Source organism: Phalangium opilio, unplaced genomic scaffold (assembly GCF_054372755.1).
Source record: "Phalangium opilio isolate 3A_F unplaced genomic scaffold, DU_Popi_V2 ptg000087l_1, whole genome shotgun sequence".
NCBI lineage: Eukaryota > Metazoa > Arthropoda > Arachnida > Opiliones > Phalangiidae > Phalangium > Phalangium opilio.
The window spans coordinates 2,621,964-2,636,912 of record NW_028324192.1 but is presented as its reverse complement, the minus strand read 5'-3'; the positions used below and the strand labels follow the sequence as shown (position 1 = coordinate 2,636,912).

At 39.0% G+C, this 14,949-nt stretch overlaps 1 non-coding gene and 1 pseudogene across 1 annotated transcript; both read left to right on the top strand.

Moving 5' to 3' along the window:
- The first annotated feature begins 4,027 nt into the window (after window positions 1-4,027).
- On the top strand, window positions 4,028-4,100 carry TRNAI-GAU (transfer RNA isoleucine (anticodon GAU)). The gene has a single exon. It is a non-coding gene; the product is annotated as a tRNA-Ile (tRNA).
- Window positions 4,101-14,728: 10,628 nt separating this feature from the next.
- On the top strand, window positions 14,729-14,831 carry LOC149650089 (5S ribosomal RNA; annotated as a pseudogene).
- Window positions 14,832-14,949: the final 118 nt, after the last annotated feature.

Sequence of the window (14,949 nt, the reverse complement as noted above, 5' to 3'; positions counted from 1 at the left end):
AGATGTAGCGTAAAAAGTCAAAACTTTTCCACAATACGTGACAACCATTTAATTTCTGAGCTTTCGTGGCTCAATGGTTAGCGCGTTCGGCTGTTAGCCAATAGGTTGGTGGTTCGAGCCCACCTGGGAGCGGTGTTGTGGGATCTCAAATGTAACATAGAAAGCCAAAGTTTTTCCACAATACCTGACGACCATTTAATTTTTGGGCTTCCGGGGCGCAATGGTTAGCACGTTCAGCTGTTATTCAAAAGACTGGTGGTTTGAGCCCTTTCGGGAGCGGTGTTGTGAGGTCTCAGATGTGACGTAAAAAGTCAAGGTTTTTCCACAATACCTGACGACCATTTAATTTTTGAGCTTCCGTGGCGCAATGGTTAGCGCGTTCTTCTGTTAATCGAAAGGTTGGTGGTTCGAGCCCACCCGGGAGAGGTGTTGTGGGGTCTCAGATGTAGCGTAAAAAGTCAAAACGTTTCCACAATACGTGACAACGATTTAATTTCTGAGCTTCCGTGGCTCAATGTTTAGCGCGTTCGGCTGTTAGCCAATAGGTTGGTGGTTCGAGCCCACCCGGGAGCGGTGTTGTGGGATCTCAAATGTAACGTAGAAAGCCAAAGTTTTTCCACAATACCTGACGACCATTTAATTTCTGAGCTTCCGTGGCTCAATGGTTAGCGCGTTCGGCTGTTAACCAATAGTTTGGTAGTTCGAGCCCATCCGGGAGCGGTGTTGTGAGGTCTCAGATGTGACGTAAAAAGTCAAGGTTTTTCCACAATACCTGACGACCATTTAATTTTTGAGCTTCCGTGGCGCAATGGTTAGCGCGTTCTTCTGTTAATCGAAAGGTTGGTGGTTCGAGCCCACCCGGGAGAGGTGTTGTGGGGTCTCAGATGTAGCGTAAAAAGTCAAAACTTTTCCACAATACGTGACAACGATTTAATTTCTGAGCTTCCGTGGCTCAATGTTTAGCGTGTTCGGCTGTTAACCAATAGGTTGGTGGTTCGGGCCCACCCGGGAGCGGTGTTGTGAGTTCTCAGATGTGACGTAAAATGTCAGAGTTTTTCCACAATACCTGACGAATATTTAATATTTGGGCTTCCTTGGCGCAATGGTTAGCGCGTTTGGCTGTTAACAGAAAGTTTGGTGGTTCGAGCACACCCGGGAGCGGTGCTATGAGGTCTCAGATGTTACGTAAAAAGTCAAAGTTTTTCCACAATACCGGACGACCATTTAATTTCAGAGCTTCCGTGGCTCAATGGCTAGCGCTTTCGGCTTTTAACCGAAATTTTGGTTTTTCGAGCCCATCCGGGAGCGTTTTGTGAGGTCTCAGATGTAACGTAAAAAGTCAGAGTTTTTCCACAATACATGACGACCATTTAATATTTAGGCTTCCGTGGCGCAATGGTTAGCGCGTTCAGCTGCTATTCAAAAGACTGGTGGTTTGAGCCCTCCCGGGAGCGGTGTTGTGACGTCTCGAATGTAACGTAAAAAGTCAGAGTTTTTCCACAATACCTGACGAACATTTAATTTTTGGGCTTCCGTGGCGCAATAATTAGCGCGTTCAGCTGTTAATCGAAAGGTTGGTGGTTCGAGCCCACCCGGGAGAGGTTTTGTGGGGTCTCAGATGTAGCGTAAAATGTCAAAACTTTTCCACAATACGTAACAACCTTTTAATTTCTGAGCTTCCGTGGCTCAATGCTTAGCGCCTTCGGCTGTTAGCCAATAGGTTGGTGGTTCGAGCCCACCCGGGAGCGGTGTTGTGGGATCTCAAATGTAACGTAGAAAGCCAAAGTTTTTCCACAATACCTGACGACCATTTATTTTTTGGGCTTCCTTGGCGCAATGGTTAGCGCGTTCGGCTGTTAACCGAAAGGTTGGTGGTTCGAGCCCAACCGAGAGAGGTGTTGTAGGGTCTCAGATGTAACGTAATAAGTCATAACTTATCCACAATACGTGACAACCATTTAATTTCTGAGCTTCCGTGGCTCAATGGTTAGCGCGTTCGGCTGTTAACCAATAGGTTGGTGGTTCGAGCCCACCCTGGAGCGGTGGTGTGGGATCTCAAATGTAACGTAGAAAGCCAAAGTTTTGCCACAATACCTGACGACCATTAAATTTTTGGGCTTCCGTGGCGCAATCGTTAGCGCGTTCGGCTGTTAACAGAAAGGTTGGTGGTTCGAGCACACCCGGGAGCGGTGCTATGAGGTCTCAGATGTTACGTAAAAAGTCAAAGTTTTTCCACAATACCGGACGACCATTTAATTTTTGGGCTTCCGTGGCGCAATGGTTAGCGCGTTCAGCTGCTATTCAAAAGACTGGTGGTTTGAGCCCTCCCGGGAGCGGTGTTGTGACGTCTCAGATGTAACATAAAATGTCAGAGTTTTTCCACAATACCTGACGAACATTGAAATTTTGGGCTTCCGTGGCGCAATGGTTAGCGCGTTCAGCTGTTAATCGAAAGGTTGGTGGTTCGAGCCCACCCGGGAGAGGTTTTGTGGGGTCTCAGATGTAGCGTAAAATGTCAAAACTTTTCCACAATACGTAACAACCTTTTAATTTCTGAGCTTCCGTGGCTCAATGCTTAGCGCCTTCGGCTGTTAGCCAATAGGTTGGTGGTTCGAGCCCACCCGGGAGCGGTGTTGTGGGATCTCAAATGTAACGTAGAAAGCCAAAGTTTTTCCACAATACCTGACGAACATTTATTTTTTGGGCTTCCTTGGCGCAATGGTTAGCGCGTTCGGCTGTTAACCGAAAGGTTGGTGGTTCGAGCCCAACCGAGAGAGGTGTTGTAGGGTCTCAGATGTAACGTAATAAGTCATAACTTATCCACAATACGTGACAACCATTTAATTTCTGAGCTTCCGTGGCTCAATGGTTAGCGCGTTCGGCTGTTAACCAATAGGTTGGTGGTTCGAGCCCACCCTGGAGCGGTGGTGTGGGATCTCAAATGTAACGTAGAAAGCCAAAGTTTTGCCACAATACCTGACGACCATTAAATTTTTGGGCTTCCGTGGCGCAATCGTTAGCGCGTTCGGCTGTTAACAGAAAGGTTGGTGGTTCGAGCACACCCGGGAGCGGTGCTATGAGGTCTCAGATGTTACGTAAAAAGTCAAAGTTTTTCCACAATACCGGACGACCATTTAATTTTTGGGCTTCCGTGGCGCAATGGTTAGCGCGTTCAGCTGCTATTCAAAAGACTGGTGGTTTGAGCCCTCCCGGGAGCGGTGTTGTGACGTCTCAGATGTAACATAAAATGTCAGAGTTTTTCCACAATACCTGACGAACATTGAAATTTTGGGCTTCCGTGGCGCAATGGTTAGCGCGTTCAGCTGTTAATCGAAAGGTTGGTGGTTCGAGCCCACCCGGGAGAGGTGTTGTGGGGTCTCAGATGTAGCGTAAAAAGTCAAAACTTTTCCACAATTCGTGACAACCATTTAATTTCTGAGCTTCCGTGGCTCAATGGTTAGCGCGTTCGGCTGTTAACTAATAGGTTAGTGGTTCGAGCCCACCCGGGAGCGGCGTTGTGGGATCTCAAATGTAACGTAGAAAGCCAAAAATTTTCCACAATACCTGACGATCATTTAATTTTTGGGCTTCCGTGGCGCAATGGTTAGGGCGTTCGGCTGTTAACCAATAGGTTGGTGGTTCGAGCCCACCCGGGCGCGGTGTTGTGGGATCTCAAACGTAACGTGGAAAGCCAAAGTTTTTCCACAATACCTGACGACCATTTAATTTTTGGGCTTCCGTGGCTCAATGATTAGCACGTTCAGCTGTTAATCGAAAGGTTGAAGGTTCGAGCCCACCCGGGAGAGGTGTTGTGGGGTCTCAGATGTAGCGTAAAAAGTCAAATCTTTTCCACAATACGTGACAACCATTTAATTTCTGAGCTTCCGTGGCGCAATGGTTAGCACGTTCAGCAGTTAACAAATAATTTAGTGGTTCGAGCCCACCCGGGAGCGGCGTTGTGGGATCTCAAACGTAACGTAGAAAGCCAAAGTTTTTCCACAATACCTGACGACCATTTAATGTTTGGGCTTCCGTGGCGCAATGGTTAACGCGTTCGGCTGATAACCTATAGGTTGGTGGTTCGAGCCCATCCGGGAGCGGTGTTGTGAGGTCTCAGATGTAACGTAAAATGTCAGAGTTTTTCCACAATACCTGACGAACATTTAATTTTTGGGCTTCCCTGGCGCAATTATTAGCGCGTTCAACTGTTAATCGAAAGGCTGGTGGTTCAGGCCCACCCGGAAGAGGTGTTGTGGGGTCTCAGATGTAGCGTAAAAAGTCAAAACTTATCCACAATACGTGACAACCATTTAATTTCTGAGCTTCCGTGGCTCAATGGATAGCGCGTTCGGCTGTTAACCAATAGGTTGGTGGTTCGAGCCCATCCGGGAGCGGTGTTGTGAGGTCTCAGAAGTGACGTAAAAAGTCAAGGTTTTTCCACAATACCTGACGAACATTTAATTCTTGGGCTTCCTTGGCGCAACGGTTAGCGCGTTCGGCTGTTAACCGAAAGGTTGGTGGTTCGAGCCCAACCGGGAGAGGTGTTGTAGGGTCTCAGATGTAACGTAATAAGTCATAACTTATCCACAATACCTGACAACCATTTAATTTCTGAGCTTCCGTGGCTCAATGGTTAGCGCGTTCGGCTGTTAACCAATAGGTTGGTGGTTCGAGCCCATCCGGGAGTGGTGTTGTGAGGTCTCAGATGTAACGTAAAATGTCAGAGTTTTTCCACAATACCTGACGAACATTTAATTTTTGGGTTTTCCGTGGCGCAATGGTTAGCGCGTTCTGCTGTTAACCAATAGGTGGGTTGTTCGAGCCCATCCGGGAGCGGTGTTGTCAGGTCTCAGATGTGACGCAAAAAGTCAAGGTTTTTACACAATACCTGACGAGCATTTAATTTTTGGGCTTCCGTGGCTCAATGGTTAGCGCGTTCGGCTGTTAACCAATAGGTTGGTGGTTCGAGCCCACCCGGGAGCGGTGGTGTGGGATCTCATATGTAACGTAGAAAGCCAAAGTTTTGCCACAATACCTGACGACCATTAAATTTTTGGGCCTTCTTGGCGCAATTGTTAGTGCGTTCGGCTGTTAACCGAAAGGTTGGTGGTTCGAGCCCAACCGGAAGAGGTGTTGTAGGGTCTCAGATGTAACCTAAAAAGTCATAACTTATCTACAATACCTGACAACCATTTAATTTCTGAGCTTCCGTGGCTCAAAGGTTAGCGCGTTCGGCTGTTAACCAATAGGTGTGTGGTTCGAGCCCATCCGGGAGCGGTGTTGTGACGTCTCAGATGTGACGTAAAAGTCAAGGTTTTTTCCACAACACCTGACGACCATTTAAATTCTGAGCTTCCGTGGCTCAATGGTTAGCGAATTCGGCTGTTAACAAATAGGTTGGTGGTTCGAGCCCACCCGGGAGCGGTGTTTTGGGATCTCGAATGTAACGTTGAAAGCCAAAATTTTTCCACAATACCTGACGACCATTTAGTTTTTGGGCTTCCGTGGCGCAATGGTCAGCGCGTTCAGCTGTTAACCGAAAGGTTGGTGGTTCGAGCCCATCCGGGAGCGGTGTTGTGACGTCTCAGATGTAACGTAAAATGTCAGAGTTTTTCCACAATACTTGACGAACATTTAATTTTTGGGCTTCCGTGGCGCAATTATTAGCGCGTTCAACTGTTAATCGAAAGGCTGGTGGTTCAAGCGCACCCGGAAGAGGTGTTGTGGGGTCTCAGATGTAGCGTAAAAAGTCAAAACTTATCCACAATACGTGACAACCATTTAATTTCTGAGCTTCCGTGGCTCAATGGTCGTCAGGTATTGTGGAAAAACTTTGGCTTTCTACGTTACATTTGAGATCACACAACACCGCTCCCGGGTGGGCTCGAACCACCAACCTATTGGTTAACAGCTGAACGCGCTAACCACTGAGCCACGGAAGCTCAGAAAGTAAACGGTTGTCAGGTATTGTGGAAAAACTTTGGCTTTCTACGTTACATTTGAGACCACACAACACCTCTCCCGGGTGGGCTCGAACCACCAACCTTTCGATTAACAGCTGAACGCGCTAAACATTGCGCCACGGAAGCCCAAAAATTAGATGCTCGTCAGATATTGTGTAAAAACCTTGACTTTTTACGTCACATCTAAGACCTCACAACAACGCTCCCGGATGGGCTCGAACCACCAACCTTTCGGTTAACAGCTAAACGCGCTAACCATTGCGCCACTGAGGCCCAAAAATTAAATGGTCGTCAGGTATTGTGGAAAAACTTTGGCTATTTACGTTACATTTGAGATCCCAAAACACCGCTCCCGGGTGGGCTCGAACCACCAACCTATTGGTTAACAGCCGAAAGCGCTAACCATTGAGCCACGGAAGCTCAGAAAATAAATGGTTATCACGTATTATGGAAAAAGTTTGACTTTTCACGCTACATATGAGACCTCACAATACCTCTTCCGGGCGGGCTCGAACCACCAACCTTTCGATTAACAGCTGAACGCGCTAACCATTGCGCCACGGAAGCCCAAAAGTTAAATGTTCGTCAGGTGTTTTGGAAAAACTCTGACATTTTACGTTACATCTGAGACGTTACAACACCGCTCCCGGGAGGGCTCAACCACCAACCTTTCGGTTAACAGCTGAACGCGCTGACCATTGCGCCACTGTAGCCCAAAAATTAAATTTTCGTCAGGTATTGAGGTAAAACCTTGACTTTTTACTTACCATCTGAGACCTCACAACACCGCTCCCGGATGGGCTCGAACCACCAACCTTTCGGTTAACAGCCGAACGCGCTAACCATTCGCCACTGAGGCCCAAAAATTAAATGGTCGTCAGGTATTGTGGAAAAACTTTGGCTATTTACGTTACATTTGAGATCCCAAAACACCGCTCCCGGGTGGGCTCAAACCACCAACCTATTGCTTAAAAGCCGAACGCGCTAACCATTGAGCCACGGAAGCTCAGAAAATAAATGGTTATCACGTATTATGGAAAAAGTTTGACTTTTCACGCTACATCTGAGACCTCACAACACCGCTCCCGGATGGGCTCGAACCACCAACCTTTTGATTAACAGCCGAACGCGCTAACATTGAGCCACGGAAGCCCAAAAATTAAATGTTCGTCAGGACAATAAATAAAAATGTACCTCGATTTTTAATAACATTTTCAAAATCGACGTTTCACGGCCAAAGAAGCATATTTTGAGTATTTCTTCACTATTTTCAAATATAACCACTGAAACCATTATTTTTATACTTTTTGCTTTAATTCAAGCAATGTAACGATATTCATTCAAAAAACTTTTAAAATTCAATTTTCAATAAGAAATCGTTGTCACGGATTTTGTGTCTTGAAGAAGAAAAACCTGCGATTTTTTCGGTACTTTTTTGAATGCATTTTTTTCTGGAGAAATTTTTGACCGAATTCAGCTTAATTCCCTATAAAACACTAATTAAAAGTGATTTCATCTCCAGAAAAAAAAATTTCTCCAGAAAAAAAAGCATTCAAAAAAGTACCGAAAAAATCGCAGGTTTTTCTTCTTCAAGACACAAAATCCGTGAATACGATTTCTTATTGAAAATTGAATTTTAACAGTTTTTTGCATGAATATCGTTACATTGCTTGAATTAAAGCAAAAAGTATAAAAATAATGGTTTCAGTGGTTATATTTGAAAATAGTGAAGAAATACTCAAAATATGCTTCTTTGGCCGTGAAACGTCGATTTTGAAAATGTTATTAAAAATCGAGGTACATTTTTATTTATTGTTCAATCGAGATGAAATCACTTTTATTGAGTGTTTTATAGGAAATTAAGCTGAATTCGGTCAAAAATTTCTCCTGAAAAAAATGCATTGAAAAAAGTACCGAAAAAATCGCATGTTTTTCTTCTTCAAGATACAAAATCCGTGACAACGATTTCTTATTGAAAAATTTAATTTTAACAGTTTTTTGATTGAATATCGTTACATTTGCTTGAATTAAAGCAAAAAGTATAAAAATAATGGTTTCAGTGAACATATTTGAAAATAGTGAAGAAATACTCAAAGTATGCTTCTTTGGCCGTGAAACGTCGATTTTGAAAATGTTATTAAAAATCGAGGTAAATTTTTAATTATTGTTAAATCGAGATGAAATCACTTTCAATGAGTGTTTTATAGGGAATTAAGCTGAATTCGGTCAAAAATTTCTCCAGAAAAAAATGCATTCAAAAGTGTACCGAAAAAATCGCATGTTTTTCTTCTTCAAGATACAAAATCCGTGACAACGATTTCTTATTGAAAAATTGAATTTTAACAGTTTTTTGAATGAATATCGTTACATTTGCTTGAATTAAAGCAAAAAGTATAAAAATAATGGTTTCAGTGGTTATATTTGAAAATAGTGAAGAGATACTCAAAATATGCTTCTTTGGCCGTGAAACGTCGATTTTGAAAATGTTATTAAAAATCGAGGTACATTTTTATTTATTGTTCAATCGAGATGAAATCACTTTTAATGAGTGTTTTATAGGGAATTAAGCTGAATTCGGTCAAAAATTTCTCCAGAAAAAAATGCATTCAAAAAAGTACCGAAAAAATCGCATGTTTTTCTTCTTCAAGAAACAAAATCCGTGACAACGATTTCTTATTGAAAAATTGAATTTTAACAGTTTTTTGAATGAATATCGTTACATTTGCTTGAATTAAAGCAAAAAGTATAAAAATAATGGTTTCAGTGGTTATATTTGAAAATAGTGAAGAGATACTCAAAATATGCTTCTTTGGCCGTGAAACGTCGATTTTGAAAATGTTATTAAAAATCGAGGTACATTTTTATTTATTGTTCAATCGAGATGAAATCACTTTTAATGAGTGTTTTATAGGGAATTAAGCTGAATTCGGTCAAAAATTTCTCCAGAAAAAAATGCATTCAAACAAGTACCGAAAAAATCGCATGTTTTTCTTCTTCAAGAAACAAAATCCGTGACAACGATTTCTTATTGAAAAATTTAATTTTAACAGTTTTTTGATTGAATATCGTTACATTTGCTTGAACTAAAGCAAAAAGTATAAAAATAATGGTTTCAGTGAATATATTTGTAAATAGTGAAGAAATACTCAAAATATGCTTCGTTGGCGGTGAAACGTCGATTTTTAAAATGTTATTAAAAATCGAGGTAAATTTTTAATTATTGTTCAATCGAGATGAAATCACTTTTAATGAGTGTTTTATAGGGAATTAAGCTGAATTCGGTCAAACATTTCTCCAGAAAAAAATGCATTTAAAAGTGTACCGAAAAAATCGCATGTTTTTTTTTTCAAGATACAAAATCCGTGACAACGATTTCTTATTTAAAATTGAATTTTAACAGTTTGTTGAATGAATATCGTTACATTTGCTTGAATTAACGCAAAAATTACAAAAATAATGGTTTCAGTGGTTATATTAGAAAATAGTGAACAAATACTCAAAATGTTTTTCTTAGGCCGAGTTACGTCGATTTTGAAAATGTTATTAAAAATCGAGGTACACTTTTATATATTGTTCAGTCGAGATGAAATCACTTTTAATGAGTGTTTTATAGGGAGTAAGGCTGAATTCGGTCAAAAATTTCTCCAGAAAAAAATGCATTCAAAAGTGTACCGAAAAAATCGCATGTTTTTTTTCTTCAAGATACAAAATCCGTGACAACGATTTCTTTTTTAAAATTGAATTTTAACAGTTTTTGAATGAATATCGTTACATTTGCTTGAATTAAAGCAAAAAGTATAAAAATAATGGTTTCAGTGGTTATTTTTGAAAATAGTGAAGAAATACTCAAAATATGCTTCTTTGGCCGTGAAACGTCGATTTTGAAAATGTTATTAAAAATCGAGGTACATTTTTATTTATTGTTCAATCGAGATGAAATCACTTTTAATGAGTGTTTTATGGGGAATTAAGCTGAATTCGGTCAAAAATTTCTCCAGAAAAAAATTCATTCAAAAAAGTACCGAAAAAATCGCAGGTTTTTCTTCTTCAAGACACAAAATCCGTGAATACGATTTCTTACTGAAAATTGAATTTTAACAGTTTTTTGAATGAATATCGTTACATTGCTTGAATTAAAGCAAAAAGTATAAAAATAATGGTTTCAGTGAACATATTTGAAAATAGTGAAGAAATACTCAAAGTATGCTTCTTTGGCCGTGAAACGTCGATTTTGAAAATGTTATTAAAAATCGAGGTAAATTTTTAATTATTGTTCAATCGAGATGAAATCACTTTCAAAGAGTGTTTTATAGGGAATTAAGCTGAATTCGGTCAAACATTTCTCCAAAAAAAAATGCATTCAAAAGTGTACCGAAAAAATCGCATGTTTTTTTTCTTCAAGATACAATATCCGTGACAACGATTTCTTATTTAAAATTGAATTTTAACAGTTTGTTGAATGAATATCGTTACATTTGCTTGAATTAACGCAAAAATTACAAAAATAATGGTTTCATTGGTTATATTTGAAAACAGTGAACAAATACTCAAAATGTTTTTCTTAGGCCGAGTTACGTCGATTTTGAAAATGTTATTAAAAATCGAGGTGCATTTTTATTTATTGTTCAATCGAGATGAAATCACTTTTAATGAGTGTTTTATAGGGAATTAAGCTGAATTCGGTCAAAAATTTCTCCTGAAAAAAATGCATTCAAAAAAGTACCGAAAAAATCGCATGTTTTTCTTCTTCAAGATACAAAATCCGTGACAACGATTTCTTATTGAAAAATTTAATTTTAACAGTTTTTTGATTGAATATCGTTACATTTGCTTGAATTAAAGCAAAAAGTATAAAAATAGTGCTTTCAGTGAACATATTTGAAAATAGTGAAGAAATACTCAAAGTATGCTTCTTTGGCCGTGAAACGTCGATTTTGAAAATGTTATTAAAAATCGAGGTACATTTTTATTTATTGTTCAATCGAGATGAAATCACTTTTAATGAGTGTTTTATAGGGAATTAAGCTGAATTCGGTCCAAAATTTCTCCTGAAAAAAATGCATTCAAAAAAGTACCGAAAAAATCGCATGTTTTTCTTCTTCAAGATACAAAATCCGTGACAACGATTTCTTATTGAAAAATTTAATTTTAACAGTTTTTTGATTGAATATCGTTACATTTGCTTGAATTAAAGCAAAAAGTATAAAAATAATGGTTTCAGTGAACATATTTGAAAATAGTGAAGAAATACTCAAAGTAAGCTTCTTTGGCCGTGAAACGTCGATTTTGAAAATGTTATTAAAAATCGAGGTAAATTTTTAATTATTGTTCAATCGAGATGAAATCACTTTCAATGAGTGTTTTATAGGGAATTAAGCTGAATTCGGTCAAACATTTCTCCAAAAAAAAATGCATTCAAAAGTGTACCGAAAAAATCGCATGTTTTTTTTCTTCAAGATACAATATCCGTGACAACGATTTCTTATTTAAAATTGAATTTTAACAGTTTGTTGAATGAATATCGTTACATTTGCTTGAATTAACGCAAAAATTACAAAAATAATGGTTTCATTGGTTATATTTGAAAACACTGAACAAATACTCAAAATGTTTTTCTAAGGCCGAGTTACGTCGATTTTGAAAATGTTATTAAAAATCGAGGTGCATTTTTATTTATTGTTCAATCGAGATGAAATCACTTTTAATGAGTGTTTTATAGGGAATTAAGCTGAATTCGGTCAAAAATTTCTCCTGAAAAAAATGCATTCAAAAAAGTACCGAAAAAATCGCATGTTTTTCTTCTTCAAGATACAAAATCCGTGACAACGATTTCTTATTGAAAAATTTAATTTTAACAGTTTTTTGATTGAATATCGTTACATTTGCTTGAATTAAAGCAAAAAGTATAAAAATAATGGTTTCAGTGAACATATTTGAAAATAGTGAAGAAATACTCAAAGTAAGCTTCTTTGGCCGTGAAACGTCGATTTTGAAAATGTTATTAAAAATCGAGGTAAATTTTTAATTATTGTTCAATCGAGATGAAATCACTTTCAATGAGTGTTTTATAGGGAATTAAGCTGAATTCGGTCAAACATTTCTCCAGAAAAAAATGCATTCAAAAGTGTACCGAAAAAATCGCATGTTTTTTTTCTTCAAGATACAAAATCCGTGACAACGATTTCTTATTGAAAATTGAATTTTAACAGTTTGTTGAATGAATATCGTTACATTTGCTTGAATTAACGCAAAAATTACAAAAATAATGGTTTCAGTGGTTATATTTGAAAACAGTGAACAAATACTCAAAATGTTTTTCTTAGGCCGAGTTACGTCGATTTTGAAAATGTTATTAAAAATCGAGGTACATTTTTATTTATTGTTCAATCGAGATGAAATCACTTTTAATGAGTGTTTTATAGGGAATTAAGCTGAATTCGGTCAAAAATTTCTCCAGAAAAAAATGCATTCAAAAAAGTACCGAAAAAATCGCATGTTTTTCTTCTTCAAGATACAAAATCCATGACAACGATTTCTTATTGAAAAATTTAATTTTAACAGTTTTTTGAATGAATATCGTTACATTGCTTGAATTAAAGCAAAAAGTATAAAAATAATGGTTTCAGAGGTTATATTTGAAAATAGTGAAGAAATACTCAAAATATGCTTCTTTGGCCGTGAAACGTCGATTTTGAAAATGTTATTAAAAATCGAGGTAAATTTTTAATTATTGTTCAATCGAGATGAAATCACTTTCAATGAGTGTTTTATAGGGAATTAAGCTGAATTCGGTCAAAAATTTCTCCTGAAAAAAATGCATTCAAAAAAGTACCGAAAAAAATCGCATGTTTTTCTTCTTCAAGATACAAAATCCGTGACAACGATTTCTTATTGAAAAATTGAATTTTAACAGTTTTTTGAATGAATATCGTTACATTTGCTTGAATTAAAGCAAAAAGTATAAAAATAATGGTTTCAGTGAACATATTTGAAAATAGTGAAGAAATACTCAAAGTAAGCTTCTTTGGCCGTGAAACGTCGATTTTGAAAATGTTATTAAAAATCGAGGTAAATTTTTAATTATTGTTCAATCAAGATGAAATCACTTTCAAAGAGTGTTTTATAGGGAACGTAGAAAGCCAAAGTTTTTCCACAATACGTGACAACCATTTAATTTCTGAGACTCCGTGGCTCAATGGTTAGCGCGTTCGGCTGTTAACCAATAGGTTAGTGGTTCGAGCCCAGCCGGGAGCGGCGTTGTGGGATCTCAAATGTAACGTAGAAAGCCAAAGTTTTTCCACAATACCTGACGATTTAATTTTTGGGCTTCCGTGGCGCAATGGTTAGGGCGTTCGGCTGTTAACCAATGGGTTGGTGGTTCGAGCCCTCCCGGGCGCGGTGTTGTGGGATCTCAAACGTAACGTAGAAAGCCAAAATTTTTCCACAATACCTGACGACCGTTTAATTTTTGGGCTTCCGTGGCGCAATGATTAGCGCGTTCAGCTGTTAATCGAAAGGTTGAAGGTTCGAGCCCACCCGGGAGAGGTGTTGTGAGGTCTCAGATGTGACGTAAAAAGTCAAGGTTTTTACACAATACCTGACGAGCATTTAAATTTTGGGCTTCCTTGGCGCAATGGTTAGCGCGTTCGGCTGTTAACCAATAGGTTGGTGGTTCGAGCCCACCCGGGAGCGGTGTTGTGTGATCTCAAATGTAACGTAGAAAGCCAAAATTTTTCCACAATACCTGACGACCATTTAATTTTTGGGCTTCCGTGGCGCAATGGTTAGCACGTTCGGCTGTTAACCAATAGGTTGGTGGTTCGAGCCCATCCGGGAGCGGTGTTGTGAGGTCTCAGATGTGACGTTAAAAGTCAAGGTTTTCCACAATACCTGACAACCATTTAATTTCTGAGCTTCCGTGGCTCAATGGTTAGCGCGTTCGGCTGTTAACCAATAGGTTGGTGGTTCGAGCCCACCCGGGAGCGGTGTTGTGGGATCTGAAATGTAACGTAGAGAGCCAAAGTTTTTGCACAATAAATGACGACCATTTAATTTTTGGGCTTCCGTGGCGCAATGGTTAGCGCGTTCGGCTGTTAACCAATAGGTTGGTGGTTCGACCCCATCCGGGAGCGGTGTTGTGAGGTTGGCTTTTTCACTTTTTTTTCCTCTTTTAAATTTTAATAGATAAGAAAAAAGCAAACATATTTTCTTTTTGTTATTGTTTGAAAAAGATGAAGGTTAATTTGTTTCACTTAATTTAAATCCGAATTATTAAATAGCACTCTCGGCAACGGCCATATCACGCTGAGAACACCGGTTCTCGTCCGATCGCCGACGTTAGCAGCGTCGAGCGCATACAGTACTTGGGAATACTGCGTGCCGTTTGCTTTTTCACTTTTGTTTCCTCTTTCAAATTCCACCAGATATGAAAAAAGCAAACATATCTTCTTTTTGTTATTGTTTTATAAAGATGAAAGTTAATTAAATTCAAATTATTAACTAGCACTCTCGGCAACGGCCATATCACGCTGAATACACCGATTCTCGTCCGATAACCGAAGTTAAGCAGCGTCGAGCGCGGTCATTACTTGGGAGGGAGACACTTAGGAACACTGCGTGCCGATGGCTTTTTCACTTTTTTTTCCTCTTTTAAATTTTAATAGATATGTAAAAAGCAAACAGGTTTTCTTTTTGTTATTGTTTTAAAATGATGAAGGTTAATTTGTCTCACTTAATTTAAATCCGAATTACTAACTAGCACTCTCGGCAACGGCCATATCACGCTGAAAACACCTGTTCACGTCCGATCACCGAAGTTAAGCAGCGACGAGCGCATACAGTACTTGGGAATACTGCGTGCCGTTGGCTTTTCACTTTTGTTTCCTCTTTCAAATTCCACCAGATATGAAAAAAGCAAACATATCTTCTTTTTTGTTATTGTTTTATAGTGATGAAAGTTAATTAAATTCAAATTATTAACTAGCAC